Source organism: Apodemus sylvaticus, unplaced genomic scaffold, assembly GCF_947179515.1.
Source record: "Apodemus sylvaticus unplaced genomic scaffold, mApoSyl1.1 scaffold_325, whole genome shotgun sequence".
In the NCBI taxonomy this organism is placed as follows: Eukaryota; Metazoa; Chordata; class Mammalia; order Rodentia; family Muridae; genus Apodemus; species Apodemus sylvaticus.
In genome coordinates this window covers 16,660-36,898 of record NW_026263361.1, presented here as the reverse complement: position 1 = coordinate 36,898, position 20,239 = coordinate 16,660, and the positions used below count along the sequence as shown (strand labels likewise).

At 43.9% G+C, this 20,239-nt stretch overlaps 1 long non-coding RNA gene across 1 annotated transcript in view; it reads right to left on the bottom strand.

The window, feature by feature from the left end:
• The window catches only part of LOC127676184 (uncharacterized), a 36,197-nt gene extending 16,179 nt beyond the window's left edge, over positions 1-20,018 (bottom strand). Inside the window, exons 1-6 of the long non-coding RNA XR_007975700.1 lie at positions 19,743-20,018; positions 3,171-3,205; positions 2,430-2,533; positions 1,803-1,867; positions 886-1,054; positions 619-783 (exon numbers count right to left, since the gene is read on the bottom strand). This is a non-coding gene — a long non-coding RNA (uncharacterized LOC127676184). The remainder of the gene's footprint in view (positions 1-618; positions 784-885; positions 1,055-1,802; positions 1,868-2,429; positions 2,534-3,170; positions 3,206-19,742) is intronic.
• Positions 20,019-20,239: the final 221 nt, after the last annotated feature.

Below are 20,239 nucleotides of genomic sequence, written 5' to 3'. Positions count from 1 at the left end.
TGGGAATAAAATAAAATGGGAAAAGGACTTAACTTACCCTGGCAATGGCCAAACGTCCTAAAAAGGCCAAATGGTAATACTTGAGGCTCTACAGGCCACATAGCTGGTACAACCACTCAGTTATGCAGTAGCACAGGTGGCGCACGCCTGTAATCCCAGCACTCTGGAAGGCAGAGGCAGGCGGATTTCTGAGTTCGAGGCCAGCCTAGTCTACAGAGTGCGTTCCAGGACAGCCAGGACTACACAGAGAAACCCTGTCTCGACAAAATCAAATCCAAAAAAAAAAAAAAAAGAAAGAGAGAGAGAAAATGACTGAAATGAAATGAAAATGGGGGCTTGTGGGATAACTCAATGACAGAGCACAAACAGGAACTAGGTACACCCTCAACTCAAAAGCAAAACAACCCAGGAGCTTCCTGCACCCAGCTTATTTTCCTTGGGAGTCATTTTAGCTCTTGTGGCCCTGAGCTTGGTGATCAGGTTGGGAAGCATGCGATCTACCCAAACCATCTGAGAAGGATATATGTAGTGTCAGATGACTTGTGCTTAGAGATGGCCCTTCTAAGAGTCTCCCCGAGAAAAAGGGAGGTCAACATTAGCCTGGATTTTCCTACTTACCTTGCTGACTGGGTTACCGATTCCATTGAGGAGTACCCTCCTCTTATCGTTTGAGGTCCCTCACTCATAGGATCTGGCAAACTCTAAACCATTTTTCCAAAGTATCTTCCCTAAAGCCAGAGATACAGTTCAGGGGTAGAGGAATTGTTTAGTATGTCCAAAACCCTGTGTAGCACACACAAAAAAAAAAAAGCTGTTTGTAGTCTACTCAAAAGAGGGACAACGAAAAGATGTCTTTAGACCACCACCTGTTCTTTTCCCACTCACCTAGGTCAGCCATCATTTCGTGAGGAGGCGACAGTAGCTGCTATTAGTGGCAGAGATGAGCATGTTGGTGCATACGTGTGGTCCCAGTACTCAGGAGCTGTGCTGGCAGGAAATGACCGACTTTGTGAACATGCTGCACTAATGCTCCAGGCTACAAGGACAGTGAAGTCTAAAAAATAAACAGAAACCATAGTAGAAAGAAGAGAGGAAAACAGAAGACACTGCTTCAGTTATTAACTCAGGTGTCTGCTGCTGTTGTTTTGAGACAGGAGATTACTATGTAGACTATGATAGCCTCAAACTGATAACCTTCCTACTTCAGGCATGAGCCACTATGCTTGGCTAACTCTATGCGGTGTAATTTTTCATATCATAAAGGGGAAAACAATATGTATATATGTATATATACACACACATATATACATATATATAACATATATATTATATATATATAATATAGCATATACATATATATGGTAATCATACACTTAGTATTTATCTCTTTTTTTCACCCCACAAAAAAGAAAAGTTCCATAAGGGCACGGTTTTCTTTTTCTTTTTTAAAGATTTATTTATTTATTTATTTATTTATTTATTTATTTATTTATTTAATGTATACGAGTACTCTGTCTGCATGTACACCTGTGTGCTGGAAGATGGCATCAGATCGCTTATATATAGATGGTTGTGAGCCACCATATGGTTGCTAGGAATTAAACTGAGGACGTCTGGACGAACAGCCAGTGGTCTTAACCGCTGAGCCATCTCTCCAGCCCCATGAGCAGGGCTTTCTTAACACCTAAAATAATCTCAAGTAAGCACATACTATGTATTGAAGAAGGCTGGAAATGCCACATGTGACCACTTTCCTTTAGTTACAGAGTAAGAAACCTCAACCCAGAGTATTAACAGCTTACCCAGGCTTTCAACTGCCTCCAAGGGTGGCCATGGAAACAATGATTATCCTGGCGTGTTGCTGAATCTGAGCAGAAAGTCACAGTGTAAGTAAGGAACAGACTTGACAAATGACAAAATTCTGACTTCCCAGCAATCTGTGTATTGAAAAAGCATCCTAGATGACATGTTATGTAATAAATAATATTTTATACAACGGTAATTACCATCATCAGGAAAAGTATGTTCTCAGAATCTATTATACTCCAAGAGTGTTAGGTCATGCTTTTACCAGGGATAAGGAGACCGAGGCAGAAGGACTGCTATGTCTTAGACCAGCCTGCGCTACATATTGATATCCTAACACACACACACACACACACACACACACACACACACACACACAATCTTTAATAAAAAAATCTTTTAGCAGGGAATGCATCATTTCTAGATTAAATTCAAATCTATCTTCTACTAGACAATTTCCAATTTCAACACCTCTAAACACGGAAGGTGAGGAAAGGGCAGTCAAGGTATTTCAGTGTGTTTTCAACAGTGAGTAACTGGAGTAACTGATGCTTAGTTAAGATCAACTTTCTGGTCTGCTCTCATTACCTGAGCAAGCCAAGTAGAGTCACTGAGTCACTTACCAAGATTTTACTGTGATTTGAAAATTATATTGTTTAATAAGCTCACAGAATCAAAAGGGTTCAGTTTATATCTTCACAAGCAGCATGACTTCTGACAGCATCATCTGGAGCAAGGGAAAAGAAACAAATTGATAAGAATAGTCAAGGTTGAAACCCAGTGTTAGTTGCACAAGACATAAATAAATCTAAGGTTTAAAACTAAAAGCAGTATTTTTACTTTAAAAAATGATTTATTTGTGCACGGGTACACTGTAACTGTCTTCAGACACACCAGAAGAGGGTGTCGGATCTTATTACAGATGGTTGTGAGTCACCATGTGGTTGCTGGGATTTGAACTCAGGACCTTTGGAAGAGCTCTTAACCGCTGAGCCATCTCTCCAGGCCCGCATTTTTGCTGTCATTATCCCAAGTTTCTCATTAAAAAATTGTATCTTTTGCCATTTTCATGCATATATAGAATAATTTTGATCACATTCTTCAATGACCTTTTCATCTCTTCTATAGTCCCTGTACTCCTTCCCAGAGCAGCCCTTCCTCCTTTCATGTTTGTTTGTATTGTAGAGAGTATTTTGAATAGGCAAGGTGGCATAGGCCTACAATCCCAGCACTCCAGAGACTGAAGCAGGACTGTGTAGGCCAGGATGACCTACGATGTAATGCTGTCTTAATAATAATGATGATGATGATAATTTTTAAAGCCCCAAAGGCCAGAGTACTTGAGATCAGGGTAGACTGCTTACCAAGCACATGTAAGTCTTGAGCTTGACCCCCGGCACTATAAAAAGATAAAATAAGGAGTTAATTTGGGTAGAGAAGTACAAAGTAACTACACCAAACTGTCAAATGTCTCCGGACTCTAATCTTTCCTTGGAGGCTTCATTAGCCCTGTCTTTGAACAGGAGACAAGTATGAGTCCTTGGTGAGCGTTCTATAAATCTATATTCATGATGAAAACAGACCAACCACAGAACATAAAATGGTATATACATACAATTTTAATCACAGAAGACTGAGGCTCAAGGACTCAAAGTTCGAAGGCCAGCCTAAGCAACCTTATCTCAGGAACAAAAAGACTCCCTACAAGGTAATCAAACCTTCATTTTGTTATCATTAGACAGTTTGTGATTCACAAGACAGGGCTCTGGACCACGTACTACCATTCACAAGTCCATCACCTTGGCAGTTATAGAGTAAGTGGGAAACCAGCAGCTGCTGCTATCAACAGTGGCTAGGAGCCTACGTCTGTGACTGCTGATGGAATAACTGGAAGGTGAGACATCACAGGAAAAGCCAAAGAACCTCACACGTACCCATGAGTCTATGAAGGCATCATATTGTTTGTATGTTTACAGCAGCTTTTCAGCAGCTTAACATAAAAAGTAACCCGCAAATCCAGCAATTCAACAATGACCCAAGCAGCGTGGTGGTGGCGACGCACGCCTGTAATCCCAGCACACTGAGAGGCAGAGGAGGCGGATTTCTGAGTTCGAGGTCAGCCTGGTCTACAGAGTGAGTTCCAGGACTGCCAGGGCTACACAGAGAAACCTTGTCTCGAAAAAACAAAAAACAACAACAACAACAAAAAAAAATCAAACAAACAACAACAAAAAAATCAAAACAAAACAATGATCCAAACCCCAGGCTATTAACCTGCTATAGCTGTTGGTAGCACCAGCTGAAACTGCTAGGTTTTCTTTTTCTCCATGAGAGGAAAGCTATTCTCAGCTTAAACCTCGGGAAGGACAAGAAGCAGATTCCCAGGGCTGAAGCTGCCATGCGCCATCCACCATTCACCCCACACATAGCTAGCTGCTCTCTAATCTACTAGTGGGAACCAAAGCTCAAGTCAAAGCTCTCTCACCATAGGCAGAGAAAGTCTGGAGCTTATTTACAAGAGCAGGGTCTATGTAGCTCAAGCAGCTGCTGCCACCCCTGTCCCTGTTTAATCTGGACAGCCAAGGGTGAGAGAAAGAATGTGGACATGACCTCACAGGGCAATGAATGTTAAGTATAAACTGTAGTCTGTAAAATGCCCACCCTTGCCTACTGGGCAGTGCCTGTCTCTGAAAGCTTCTTTCCACCACTCCCTTCTGTCATGCGCAGAGCCAGCTCTTTTCCAAACTAATTTTGTCAGCTTCTAGGTTCCGCCATCACCTCTGTTTACTCCACTTCTGTTGAGGTCTCTGCATTGAAGACTAAGAGCCTTAAGTTAGATACAAGAATGCTAAAGTCTTAACCACTGCCTCATGGTACAGATCTGTATACTTGAGTCCCCCAGAGTGCAGGGCCCCCAGTTAAGAAGATACCTAGTACCATCCTACCAAATCATAATAAAACCTCACCGCAGTGGGAGTATTATCTGAGGACCTGGGTCAGAGTACCATGCTGAAGGTATATAGAGTCTTGCTCAAGTCCTTGTAAAATATGACAAAATAGATCACAACTCTATTAATAAAGGACAAAACCAAAGCCATCCAAAAAGTCCACATCATGGAGCATATTTTTCCTAACTACTTTCATGTATAAGTACAGATAGGAGCTCTGATTCTATAAAAATTATATAAACTCTGTTTATTAGTCTATAGTCATTTCCTTAAATTACTAGAATGTAATCTATGTCACTATTCGTCTATGAGACATTTCCTTTGTTTGGACATGGTCTTAGGGAACCCAGATTAGCCTTAAACTCCGTGTGTAGCTGCGTTCCCACCCCGCCAGAGCTGGGATCCCAGGCGTGGGCCGCCGGGCTCTGATTGCCCTTGTTAATCTATTTTGTTATAGAAATAACACCCTTTTCTCAGTGAGAGATCACTTCATATACTTTGAGGAAAAGCTCTTTAATACCACGTGTGTGGTTCTGACTAATGCTCAAAAAGAAGGACATCGGTACAGGGAGGAAGTTTCTGAACAAAACACCAATAGCGTATGCTCTAAGATCAAGAACTGACAAATGGGACCTCATAAAATTACATAGTTTCTATAAGGCAAAGGACACCATCAAGAGGACAAATCGGTAACCAACAAATTGGGAAAAGATCTTCACCAATCCTACATCAGATAGAGGGCTAATATCCAATATATATAAAGAACTCAAGAAGTTAGACTCCAGAAAACCAAACAACCCTATTAAAATGGGGTACAGAGTTAAAAAAAGAATTCTCACCTGAAGAACTTCGGATGGCGGAGAAGCATCTTAAAAAATGCTCAACTTCATTAGTCATTAGGGAAATGCAAATCAAAACAACCCTGAGATTTCATCTTACACCAGTCAGAATGGCTAAGATTAAAAATTCAGGAGACAGCAGGTGTTGGAGAGGGTGTGGAGAAAGAGGAACACTCCTCCACTGCTGGTGGGGTTGCAAATTGGTACAACCACTCTGGAAATCAGTCTGGCGGTTCCTCCGAAAACTGGGCACCTCACTTCCAGAAGATCCTGCTATACCACTCCTGGGCATATACCCAGAGGATTACCCACCATGTAATAAGGATACATGCTCTACTATGTTCATAGCAGCCCTATTTATAATTGCCAGATGCTGGAAAGAACCCAGGTATCCCTCAACAGAAGAGTGGATGCAAAAAATGTGGTATATCTACACAATGGAGTACTATTCAGCCATTAGAAACAATGAATTCATGAAATTCTTAGGCAAATGGATGGAGCTGGAGAACATCATACTAAGTGAGGTAACCCAGACTCAAAAGGTGAATCATGGTATGCACTCACTAATAAGTGGATATTAACCTAGAAAACTGGAATACCCAAAACATAATCCACACATCAAATGAGGTACAAGAAGAAAGGAGGAGTGGCCCCTGGTTCTGGAAAGACTCAGTGAAACAGTATTCGGCAAAACCAGAACGGGGAAGTGGGAAGGGGTGGGTGGGAGGACAGGGGAAGAGAAGGGGGCTTACGGGACTTTTGGGGAGTGGGGGGCTAGAAAAGGGGAAATCATTTGAAATGTAAATAAAAAATTATATCGAATAAAAAAGAAAAAAAATTAAAAAAAAAGAAAAGAAAAAGGTATAGCCACCTCAAACTTTTTATGTTCCAGAGGCCAGGTCATACTTTGAACAATAATCAGAAACTGGACTTTCAATCTGGCCACTGCAATAGATGAGAGATTTTTTACAAAGCAACGACAGCGCCAGAATTATTTCTGGTTTTTTGTTTGTTTTTTCCTTCTTTTGGTTTCGTTCAGGCTGGCCTCAAACTCAAGAGATCCGCATGCCTTGCCTCCTCAGTGCTGGGATTTAAGCCATGTGCCACCACGACCAGGCTAGCCAAAATTATTTAAGCACACCAGTGCTGTTCTTTTCAAATAGCTGTTACCCAGGGCGATCTTCTCATCTGGCATGATTATGCTCCTTTTCCCTGCCCCCAAGAAACCGAAGAACTTTATAGCAAGCCAGGACTTAACATTGGTTGCGATCCTGGACTGCCCCCTTGGAGTGGCTAGAGGAATATTCCCTGGAAATGGGCTTGATGGCTGTTTTTAAGACAATGTTGTCTCCTTTTGTTATGTGAATGGTCCTAAAGGGGGGTCAATCGTGGCGGATAAACATTTACACCCCAACATTCTAAATGCTTATTTCTAAATGGCCCACGCAGAGCTTTAGAAGCGACCTCCGTTCGCTAATTCTACTTTTTGTGATGAGATGTCCCCTAAGCAAATCTAACAGCAAACCCTTTATAACATTAGCTTTATTGATTTTAGATTTTCTCCCCCCTCCTCTTTCATTTTTGAGACAGAGTCTCACTAATATAGTCTGGATCTTGCTACATAGGCCGCACTGGCCTTGACCTTCTAAAGATTTATCTGCTTCTGCCTCCCGAGTGTTGGGAATTTTTTATTTTCAGTGGCTTTTTATTGTGCACGAATACACAAGTTTTACTTAATAGATTTCCTTCCTACTCGTGAACAGATTTTTGCATTATTTACTGCTATCAAAACTGTGAACATGCATATCCTTAAAACTTTTTATAGCCGGGTGGTGGTGGCATACGCCTGTAATTCCAGCACTTGGGAGGCAGAGGCAGGCGGATTTCTGAGTTTGAGGCCAGCCTGGTCTACAGAGTGAGTTCCAGGACAGCCAGGGCTACAGACAAACCTTGTCTCAAAAAACAAACAAACAAACAAACAAACAAACCCCTCCCCCAAAAAAGCTTTTTATATATTCCCAAATGTATGCTTTGGCATATATACCCAGCAATGAAAATAAATGTTTATTGCTAAGGGAAATAAAGACGGGACTATGACATGGTTTCTGCCCTTCCATGTAAATTAAGGTAACACAGAGGTAACCAGAGTTCAAGATAAAAATAGTGGTCTTCCTTGTGCTTTGTTTGTGCTTCTCTGGGTAGCCCCAAACCATTCTGCCTGGAAAGCCCATGGTGACCCCCTACCTGGGTGTAAAGAGGCCACCACCCTGATTTTGTCCTTTTCTAACTTATCCAATTGTTTAAAGGGAAAATACTAGCAGTGTGAATTTAATGTCCCATCAGTAGAATTTCAAAGTTATGCTAATGCTAATTCTACCTTCATTAGCATTTCAACATTTCCTTTTGTTGTAGACACTTACACAGCACAAAGTACTGAGGCAGAGAGAGGCCTGCCTTGTGCAAAGTACTAGGCCTGGCTTTACACTTTCCCTTCCTCTTAGGATTTTCCGCAAATAATGTGCAGAAATCCTTCTTTCTTTTTTTTGTTGTTGTTTTTTGTTTGTTTTTTCTTTTTGGTTTTCCGAGACAGAGTTTCTCTGTGTAGCCCTGGCTGGCCTCCAGAAACCCGACTGCTTCTGCCTCCCAAGTACTGGGATTAAAGGCATGTGCCACCACAGCCTGGCTCAAAAGTTATTCTTTCAAAAGCTAAGTGGTTGCTTACCACCATTCCTTCCTGGGTGAATTTGCTTATGTTTTTAGCTAGGCTGTGTTAATTAGTATTCATCTCGGTGTGGAAAATACACGAGAAAGAATAAAAAAGCTATTTTTCTGCACCCTGATAAATCACGTACAAACGAAATTAAAATAAAACTTGTTTTTAAAAGCTCAACAATCAGGAATGAATAAGATAAAGCAAAATAGTAAAATTACCCCTAAAAATCTAGGAATTAGGAATTCTACATGGGTACTTAAAGCTTGAAAAATAAAACTGGGGCTGGAGAGATGGCTCAGTGGTTAAGAGCACTGACTGCTCTTCTAGAGGTCCTGAGTTCAAATCCCAGCAACCACATGGTGGCTCACAACCATCTGTAATGAGATCTGATACCTCTTTTCTTTTGTCTCAAGAGAGCAACAGTGTACTTATATACATAAAATAAATAAATACATCTTTAAAAAAAAGGAAAGAAAAATAAAACTGTAAGGTCCGTCCCATTTCATCTGCAGAATGAGCTCATCCCGTAAGTAAGGCTAAGCAATGCCCCTCCATTTTAGGTTTCTCTTGGTGCAGGGAATGAGATTATGGCCCTTAAGCTAACGCTGGCCCAGATCTTAGCTCCAAACCCCATTAGGGTGGGGTTTTGTTGGTTCTAATGCTTGCTTTGGTGATAGGGTAGGCAACAAACTATGGACCTTGGACTGTACTCTGAGTTTTATCTTATTTCATTTTTTAAAAACCTTTCTTGCGTCTTTACTTTTCAGTGTAGTAAAATGAATCACAACAAACTCTTAGATTGACTACAAAACAGTGCTTTTGCTCTTGGGTCAGGGGTGGACTCTGAAGTCTTAGTACTATTCCAGCTGGCTAGCAGAATAAATCTGAGTAAATGAGTAACTTCATACTCCTGCTTTCTCTGGTTAAAAATTAGAAGCTTTGATCAGGCCTTCTCCTAACATACCAGCTCCGGTCTCTCTTCCGTCTCCTAACTGCTGCCTCCACTTCCAGAGAGCTCCAACTGCTCCTGGGCCACAGATGAATCCTGTTCTTGCACCAGCTCCTCCACAACCATTTCTAAAACATGCAACTGCCATTAAATGTTGACTTGATTTAAAAAGAAATTAGTGCATTAAAAAAGTTAGGGGCAGCCAGACAGCGGTGGCGCACGCCTTTAATCCCAGCACTTAGGAGGCAGAGGCAGGCAGATTTCTGAGTTTGAGGCCAGCCTGGTCTACAGAGTGAATTCCAGGACAGCCAGGGCTACACAAAGAAAACATCACAAAGCAAAACAAAATTCAAAAAGTTAGGAGCTGGAGAGATAGATGGCTTTGGCAGTTAGGAGCAGTGGCTGCTCTTCCCAGCACAGACATAGTGGCTCATAACCTACTTAACTCCAGTTCCAGGGGATTCCGTATATTTTCTGGTGTCATCAGGCACTTCACAAACACAGCTATAGGCAGAACACCAGTACACATAAAAATAAAGGTTAAAAAAACAACATTAGTATTAATTAATTAGTAGTAATTAATGGCCCATGTCTGCAATCCCAGCACCTTAGATTCCCAAGCTGAGACAGGAGGATCAGGAGTTTGATTCAAAGGCAGACTGGCCTCCATCAGACACTAGCTCAAAAAAGTAAATTCTTTTTTAAAAGGGAGCGGAGAGTGATAACGTAGGAGTAGGTAAACTGTTCATTTAACATTCAGGAAGCACTAGATTGCATCCGTGGCACTAAGGTCTGATCTGAAGAGTGAGTTCCAGAACAGCCGAGGCTACACAGAGAAACCGTGTCTGGAAAAAAAAACCAAACAACAACAACAAAACCCTTTCAAAAATAATAAGGAGCTTCTTTCTTTTTCCTTTTGGATAGGGGGTGGGAGGTGTGGATGGACGGTTTACTCTATGTATCCCAGGCTAGCTTCAAACCCATGGTGATCCTCCAGCTTCAACTTTCCAGTGCTGATTACCCTATGCTGCTTCAAAAGTTTCTAAATGGTAAAAGGATCCCTGGTTAATGAAGTGAGTGAATGCAAAAGTTTTGCCAAAGCAGTCTGAGACGAAAATGTTAAGGAATGAGATTAGCTGTATTATAACAGAAAAGTAGTTACAAAAATAAGGGTCCCTGGGGGCTAAATGGCTTTATATATTTAAAGGGTGGCTCCAGTAGTGGTGGAGGTGGCATAGGTTGAATAAGAAATAAAAACAACGAAAAAGAGCCATATGGCAAACACTGGGCCGTGAGGATGAGTTGAGATCTAGCTTCTAGGCCCCATCATGAAAGTAAATGTTGTTCAACACTAGCCGGTAGGAACTTCACGCGCGGGGTGTAGCACGACCGGGGAGGCAAGGAGGGCAGCAGGTGCGCTGCGAGGCCTAGCGGCGCTGCGAGGCCTAACTGCGCTCCAAAGCCTATCTGCGCTGCGAGGTCTAGCTGCGCTCCGAGGTCTAGCTGCGCTCCGAAGCCTATCTGCGCTGCGAGGCCTAGCTGAGCTCCGAGGCCTAGCTGCGCTCGGAGGTCTAGCTGCGCTGCGAGGCCTAGCTGCGCTCCAAAGCCTATCTGCGCTGCGAGGCCTAGCTGCGCTCCAAAGCCTATCTGCGCTGCGAGGCTTATCTGCGCTCCAAAGCCTAGCTGCGCTGCGAGACCTAGCTGCGCTCCAAAGCCTATCTGCGCTGCGAGGTCTAGCTGCGCTCCGAGGTCTAGCTGCGCTCCAAAGCCTATCTGCGCTGCGAGGCCTAGCTGAGCTCCGAGGCCTAGCTGCGCTCGGAGGTCTAGCTGCGCTGCGAGGCCTAGCTGCGCTCCAAAGCCTATCTGCGCTGCGAGGCTTATCTGCGCTCCAAAGCCTAGCTGCGCTGCGAGGTCTAGCTGCACTCCGAGGTCTAGCTGCGCTCCAAAGCCTATCTGCGCTGCGAGGCCTAGCTGAGCTCCGAGGCCTAGCTGCGCTCGGAGGTCTAGCTGCGCTGTGAGGCCTAGCTGCGCTCCAAAGCCTATCTGCGCTGCGAGGCTTATCTGCGCTCCAAAGCCTAGCTGCGCTGCGAGACCTAGCTGCGCTCCAAAGCCTAGCTGCGCTGTGAGGTCTAGCTGCGCTCCAAAGCCTAGCTGCGCTGTGGGGTCTTGCTGCGCTGCGAGGTCTAGCTGCGCTGCGAGGCTTAGCTGCGCTCGGAGGTCTAGCTGCGCTGCGAGGCCTATCTGCGCTCCGAAGCCTATCTGAGCTCCGAGGCCTATCTGCGCTCGGAGGTCTAGCTGCGCTGCGAAGCCTATCTGAGCTCCGAGGCCTATCTGAGCTCGGAGGTCTAGCTGCGCTGCGAGGCCTATCTGCGCTGCAAGGCCTAGCTGCGTTGCAAGGCCTAGCTGCGCTCCGAGGCCTAGCTGCGCTCCAAAGCCTAGCTGAGCTCCGAGGTCTAGCTGCGCTGCGAGGCCTAGGTGCGTTGCAAGACCTAGCTGCGCTGCGAGGTCTAGGTGCGCTGCGAGGCCTAGCTGCGCTCGGAGGTCTAGCTGCGCTGCGAGGCCTAGCTGCACTCCGAAGCCTAGCTGCGCTGCAAGGAGTAGCTGCGCTCCGAGGCCTAGCTGCACTGCGAGGTCTAGCTGCGCTCATGATGCGCGGACTGCAGTTCCCCGTGGACTGCGTTCACAGATTGCTGTGCATGGGCAATTGCGAAGAGCGCATGGGCACGGAAGCGCCTGCGTACCTGGCCGCGGCGCAGGTACTGATGCAGGGATCTTGGAGCTACTGGGCAATGCGGCGTGTGAAAAGAAGATGCGCATCAGCCCGTGCCACCTGCAGGTGCCCATCCACCTCAAGGAGGAGTTCAAGAAGACGCTGGGTGTGTTTGGAGCCAATAAAATCCGTGAAAAGTGAGTTTAAAAAAAAGAAGAAAAGAAAACGAAAGTGAATGTGGGGCGGTGGTGGCACACGCCTGTAATCCCAGCACTCTGGGAGGCAGGGGCAGATGGATTTCTGAGTTCCGAGGCCAGCCTGGTCTACAGAGTGAGTTCCAGGTCAGCTAGGGCTACACAGAGAAACCCTGTCTTGAAACAAACAAACAAACAAACAAACAAACAAACAGAAAGAAAGAAAGTAGATGTTACCCGTACCAACAATGGAAGTGCGCAAACACCAAGGCCAGAGATTCAGACACGAAAACAGAATTGTCTCTTGAAAATCCCCGACAAAATAAATAACTAGAAAGAAGTGGAAAGTGTCTGACCATTTTGAATAGACCATTGACATTCAAGAACCTGTAGAGGTGACTTTACCAGGCACCCAGATGCTTGCTGATTGACTAATTACTCATGCAATAAAGATTTACTGAGGTCAACTAATATACCAGAATGCGCATTGGAAATGAAACTTTCCCTGCCCTACTGCCCAGACAAAAGACAGGCCGACTAAATGCAGACTCTATTATACTGGCTGATTTCTCCCCGGGCTGTAACAATTGGAGACAGGAAAAAATAAAGGGTTAAATGCTTTTTAAAATTTTTTTAAAAGCCACTTCAAATTATTCCAAATTTCCCTTAATTTTGGGTCTCCTAGTTATATTGAAGATGCAGATGCTAGCGTGGGATGCTTAAGACAAGCACAGAGCTCAAAAAAAAAAAAAAAAAAAAAAAAAAAAAAAAAAGCCGGGCATGGTGGCGCATGCCTCTAATCCCAGCACTTGGGAGGGAGAGGCAGGCGGATTTCTGAGTTCGAGGCCAGCCTGGTCTACAGAGTGAGTTCCAGGACAGCCAGGACTACACAGAGAAACCCTGACTCAAAAAACCAAAAAAAAAAAAAAAAAAAAAAAAAGCTTTCCATCAATAAAAAGCATGGCCCCACCCCAGTTGCTCAGTATATCCAAGCCCACTCCACACAAGCCTCATTTAATACTGTCTGCAGCTAGAGAAATACTGAAAAATAGGAAGAAGGTACAGCTAACTAGGTTAAAGGCAGTGTAAGGATGTAGTTGAAAGCAGCTAAACTCACCTGGCACCTTTAACCCCCCAAATGTACAGCCTACTTCGATTTTTAAAAAGGTCCATTTGCTAGGTCTATAATCCTAGTATGTGGGAATCTGAGGCAGAACGATCCCCACAACTGGCAGCAAGCCTGCAGTAACTAGGACATCCGAGCAGCCTAAGCCAGGTTAAGTGAGACTGAGAAATATGTAAAAGCAGGGGGAAAAAAAATCTGATGTAGCAATGCCACGCTCAATCCCAGCACTGGAGAAGTGGAGACAGTGGGAGCAGACATCGGTCATGTTAAACTGCGTAAAATAAGGCGCGCGCGCGCACGCACACACACACACACACACACACACACACACACACACACACGGACGGACGGACGGACGGACATAAGGCGCGCGCGCACAAGGAGAAAGACTAAGAAATACAAAATAGATTAAGCATACAACATACGGAATAAAAATAAGTTAGACCACTGTATGTAGTAAACCTAGCTAAACAAAGCGTATATGGATCAGGAGCAACTACTTTCAGGAGTCAAAGAATACTGGTCGCCCTTCCCACAAACTCTGAGACCATCTGATTCACTTGCATTTTAAAAACCAGAATGAAACAAGCAAGTAACACATTTTCACTCCCTTTTCAAAACTGGGCATCAGTAATAGTCTCTTTAAGGACAGATTACCACTGTAAAAAGTTATTTGTGAGTCCCAACATCTGGCACAGCCACAGGAGCATGTGCTGCAAGGAGCGCCCCAGCTCCGGGAGGCCCCCCCTGCTCCAAGTCCCGGCCTTACCGCGGTGCGTCACTTCCTTCTCTGCCACCCGCGCTCGCGCGATGCGCGGGAAAAGAAGCTTCCTCCAGGCGGCGGCGGCGGCTGGGGGAGGGCGCGGGGGGGGGGCATGCTGGCTCAGCCCGCGTACTACCCGACACTACATTTCCCGAGAGGCCGTAGATGCGATGTCACCCGGAAATGGATCCTAGCCCTTGCACGCGCGTGTGAGGCCAACAAAATGGTTGAGCACCCCACCAGAGGAGTTCTTTAGGGCCAATCAGAGTTTGCTAGTAGAGCAAGTTTCCGACTTTAAACCAGAATCAAATGAGCACAGCATTTAAGATGCGAAAACCTTAAGATCAAGCTTTGTCCTAGCGTGCATAGGAAGAGGGATGTCAGCCCCGGAGACTTCAGCAGCCCTACCCTTATAACCTCAAAGGAGAGCGCGCGCCCGCGCGGGGGGGGGGGGAGGGAGGGGGGGGAGAGGCCAGAGAACAAAGCGTTACTTTCACGTGGTTCACTTACTGACCCTCAGAATTCCATCTTTGGGGAAGAAACTTTAAACTTGAACCGATCCAGAATAACTAGTGGCAGCATCTGACATGTATTTCCGGACCAAATTTGTCTATTTTAATATAGACAAGTTGAGGGTTATATTTAAGCATTTTGAAAGATCAGCAGTATTGCACACCCATAGCTCTGCAGTTTTTTAAAAAATGCTCCTAACCCAGAGGATCCATCCGCAAAAAGATGTATCATCTAGACTTTTGCACAACTTTTAAAGCAATGGCTCTGCTTTTATTGAATTTACTAACTTTGCCTATCGTGGTTTAAGGATAAAACATCGTCAATAAAGGAAATTGTCAGGGATGATGGGTCGTTCACTTTGGGATGTTTGTTGTTGAGGGGAAAGGTACTTTGTAATTGTTCGGCCTCCTTTCTTCCCTATCTGGTGCTCTAGTTGTGTGCTTTAAAAGCATTCCACCAGGTCTTTACAGTATTCTCTCTGTGGGCAGCTCAAAGTACGGAATAGTGCAGACAGAAGCAAGTATGACTCCAACTGGAATATTAAACGCCATAGCCTTTACTGTCAAGTGCAGATTCCTCCCTTCAAAAACAACCAAAATCTGGTAATGATTCTGGACAACTTGTCTGAAACAGCAAATCTTTTGTAGTCATTTTTTTTGTTATTCTGAAACAAACAAACAAAAAAGTTTTCTGTGTCCCACAGAGAGGTTTTTTTTTTTGGGGGGGGGTCTTTTTTGTTGTTTTTATGAGACAAGGTTTTCCTCACACAGCAACCCTCTTGCCTCTCGTTCTCTAGAGTGCTAGGGTTAGAGGCACCTGACACCACGCTTCATTGCAGCACTCTTTCTTTTAAGGAAGGAGTGCATGCACTTCAAGTTAGGCTTAAATGAATTATGTAGTCAAGCATGGTCTTGAACTCCTAATCCTTACGTTTGCTTCCTGGATGATGAGACTACAATCATTTGTACCATATCTGACTTTATGCTGTGCTGGGGAGTGAACCCTTCCTTCGCTTTGCTCAGACTAGGCAAGTACTCCTCCAATTGAGTGAGCTGTCTTCCCACCCTCCACACCACTTTTTATTATCACTGTTGCATTTATTTGTGTGCATGTAGGTAGGTGGGTGCATGTGGAGATCGGAATCTCAGGAGTTGGCTCTCATCCAGCCCTGTGGAGCTAGCTTTGAACTCAAGTGCTCAGGCTTTAGCTCCTGAGCACCTTTAGCTACTGAGCTGAAGGTCTAGGCTTGTTCTAACAGACAACAATAATAGATTGCAGGCAGTTTAACCCACCGAGACCCGGGTTTGGGGACCCACTCTATCTATTAGTTCATTATTTCATTTTAAAACAAGAACTGGGACTAGTGGTATACATTTCTAATGAAAGAGGAAGGTATGGAGATCAGTATTTTATATCATCCTCACCTACATTATCCATATGATGCCAGCCCCAGTATATGTAAGACCCTGTGTCCAAACAAAATACATACATTTTTTTCCAAAATATTTTTTACATAACATTCTTTTACATATTAAGTGAAAAAAATTAAGTACTTAAATGATTAGGGGCAAAATATGACATAATTTTCTGGAAATTATCACCAATATTTATTGCAACCTTTAATGAGTAATTCTAATTCTGGACCTTGATGAAGAAAGAGAAAAAAACAGGGCAAACTTAATCAGGCAAAGGTGCCTGCCACACAACACAGGCCTAGTGACCAACCTGAGTTCAGTTCCTGGCACCCGCATAGTGGCGTAAGACACCAGCTTCAATATTGACATATGACCGCCAAGTATCTTGGCACATATGCCCCACCCCAGAAGCAGAAATAAAAGGTGAATAAAAACTAAAAGACTTTCATTAAATAATTTACTAAAAATTGCATAAAATACACATATGAAACCATTGAATGACAAATGTGGAAATATGCACATAATGTTAAACAGAAAATATAATATGAAATACATCAACTATACAGAAGAGTAAAAAAACAGAAAACTAGTGAACAATCTAGTTTAGGTAACAAAGCCACAGTGAGTATTTAATTGGAGACCTATTCGAATGTGAAGAAAGAAAAAAAAAAACTGACACATGGTATCAAATCTGCATTACCCCAAAATGTAAAAAGATGAGATGTCAAATAATAATAACATGTAGTTATTTATCCATGTTATAGAAATCTGCATAGTAAAACACTAAGGGGCAATAAACAATAAAAGTTAAGACTTCAACAGATATTGATATGAAATATCATATGAATAAAAATAAAACTGGGAAAAATACAAAGAAATTTATTTTCACCAATTAAAAACAAGGAAAAAAAGATGCTTCTTTTTGTTTTGTTTTGTTTTGTTTTTTACACAATTTATCTAAAGCCATCAGGCAGTCCTTCTGGCAACACTGGCACAAGCTTTTGGGGAAGAATTTGGCAATTATTTTTGATCAAGTGATAAAATGTTCAATAATTTTAACTAGCAGTTTTCTTATATTATCAACAAAAGCAATCTTTACCATTAGACGAATCGACATAAGACATTATCAATAAGAGATTTAAAAAAAAATCTGTGTGCAGCAAATGTGATTGCCTTAATGCCTTGGACTATATTACAAATCAAGCAAAAACAAGAGTGTGTCGTCCAGCATCCTGCAGTCAGCCATTTTATACCCTCTGCAAAACCAAAAAATATAGAAAAGAACTGTGCATTAAGGAGAACCACCCTCCACAGGATCTATATTAGTAATTCACTTTTTATCTCCCATTTGGCTAACCAAATTCCCTACTACGCACTGAGGTAAAAGCAGTAAACAATCTCCTTTCTTAATGCTTTTGATAAGGTTTATTATGGTTTGAGATAAAAATAGAAATAACTCTTAACTATGTCTCTTCAATATAAGGGATAAGGCATGTTTAAGAACACAGAATTATGGAGCAATAAAACCCTGGAGAAATACTCAGCCTCAGCCATTCAATTGACTATAAAACCTTAGACAAATTAATCTGTCTACCTCAAAGCTCTCATCTGTAATAAAATGAGTAATACTTTAGCTATTCCATAGGATTATAGAGGTACGAAATAAATTAATGTTAGCACATTATGTAAAACCTTTATATTGGTCTCTTGTGCTAGTAAGTAGTATAGTACCTGTACATGAATTATTTGATAAACGGGCCCAGAGAATGAAACTGGACAGGAAAAGATTGGCAGGATTAATAGAAAAGACATTTTAAACTTCTGTACCCTTTCCTATATCTAAATGCTAAATTACTAGTTTTAAGCAATTAATTAACTATTGTGGATTTTCACTAGCGATCCTCAAAGGCACAACAGCAGCCAAACAAACCAAACAATCTCCAATCTCCAAGACCTCAGACCAAATCATGCAGAAAGTTCTACAGAAGAGGCGGGAAGTGCGGGGGCGACACAGGTAAGCCCTGGACACTTTCATATCACCACTGCCTTTACTTTTCAGTATGACAATGACATGACTCTGCATGTCTGAGTTTCAGGAGGTGGTTTGCTCAGATCTTAGGTTTCAACCAATATAATAAGCACTTAGAAACACAGCGAAATCCTCTCCCCTATGCTCTGTAGGGGAGAAAACCCCAAGTGCTTGGGACAGGCATACAGTAGCAATGTACTTCACTGTGGTCACTGCCGTTCTGCTACTGTGGTGAGATGAGTCTGTGGAGAGCCGAGATCGGCCAGGATCGTTCAGGAGTCTTTTTGTCTGAATGTGGTCGGACTCTAAGCGCAACGTACTGCGGAAGCAACGTTTCATAGTCTATCTCCTCTGCATTTTAAAATTCCCATTATCAGACTGACAAGGGAGAGAGAGACTAAGATTCTGGAGTGATTTTTTTTTTCAGTGCGTTTGGCCACACCCTGCACTCAGACTAGAATGGTAGAATTGCTTCTCTACAGGTCCTCCCAGCCTAAAATGGCGATTTGGGCGAAGAGCAACTTACCGAACCCCTCGCTATTTCGCAATCATAATTACCAGAACGTTCGGCGCCTCCCTCCCTCCCAGCCAAGCCACTGGCAGCACGCACGCGCAGTTTTCAATCGCTACTGTAAAACTCAAACCGGCAACACGCTTCCATTTGCGCGTGCGCATTTTGATTCCCGCGCAGAAGACTTTTGGCTTGCAGTGAGCATGCGTGATTTCACCTTCTCCCTTCGCTGCCCCACCCTCGCCTAAGGGTCCACGATCTCCCGTGCTAGCGGAGCCCGACCCTTCATATCACGCCTTCTCAAGAGTACTTGAGCGCCACCACCTGGTGGTATGGTTCCTCTTTTGGGATCTACGCAAAGCGCGCCGATCTTTACTATCTCTCCTCCCGTGTACGATACATGTTTATATAAACCTCTGTGGCCACTGCATTCTGCTATTCTGGTGAGATGAGTCTGTGAAAAACATATATACACATATGCATATATATATATATATATACACACACACACACAGATATTCATGCCAGGTGAGTCTGCACGTGGTGTTTCTTGCCAAAGTTGTGCTCCGGAGTCTAAGCCATATCGTTAACAACATTCCTTAAAAAGATTAACCTTAAAAAGATTAACTAAGTTACATATGGGATTAAAATGATGTCGTAGGTGATAAAGCATATCCCAAATCCAGATGGAATCTGTCAGCAACCTAAGGGAGCAGCTACATGGTACACGGATTTCTTAATACAGTTAAAACCCCTCCAACCTTAAACCACGGAATCAGAGCTCGCCGTGGTGACTTAGGCCTGTAATCCCAGCTTTAGCAGGAGAACCACCGCGAGTTCGAGGCCTGCTGCCGGCACTCTCAAAACTACATTCACTCACCCCCAAGGTAAACAAAAAGAGCATGAAGTCTAATCCTAAAGACTCATCCTTTAAATTCACGCCTAGCAAATGATGAGGAACTCGAAAGGTTTTTTGATTTGTTTTAAATGGGAAATGTCAAATAAAACAGTGATGCTCAGGTGCCTTAAGCCTGCTTACAGAGTCTAAAAATCTTTCATAGTATTAAGGAATTGTCAGCATCCTTTTTGGAGGGCTGGGGATTCGTATTGGCCTCCAGTTCTCCCTCCCCTCAAAGGAGAAAATGCACAAATTAAGGATCTCCCTGACCCAAGTTCCCTCCTCCGCCCTCCATGTTACATTTTTTTGCCCTTCGTCGTTCCTTTACCTCCTGCTGAAGCGAGTGTCGTAGCAAAAAATTCGTAGGGCCGGCCGTGCCGAGAGGGCGGAGGGAGCGGCGGGACCGAGAGCCGTGCCTGGGTGGCAGCAGCGATGACTTATACGGCGATGAACCCCAGGTAGGAAACCTGCTATACTTGCGGCCGCGGCGCGGATGCCACGAACCCACAGCCTCTCCAGGAGCGCCGCACGGTGCTGCAACGCATGCGCCGCGCTCCTCCCTCTCCCCAGAGCGCCCCTCTACAGCCTACTGCAGCCCACTGAGCCCCCTTCACCGTTTGCCCAGAACTCAGGTCCCTAGCCCACCCTGTTCCGACCTCTGCTCACACCAGCGTCCACCAGCCCCCTCCTCAGCCCCTTCTGTCATCAATACGACCCCATCCTTTTTCCTTCACCGTCAAGTCTCACTACTGTTCTTACTCCCTTTCTGGTCCGCCCCACAATTCTTGGCCTTCTCTGAGTCTCTGGAGCTCTGCTAGGCCTCTT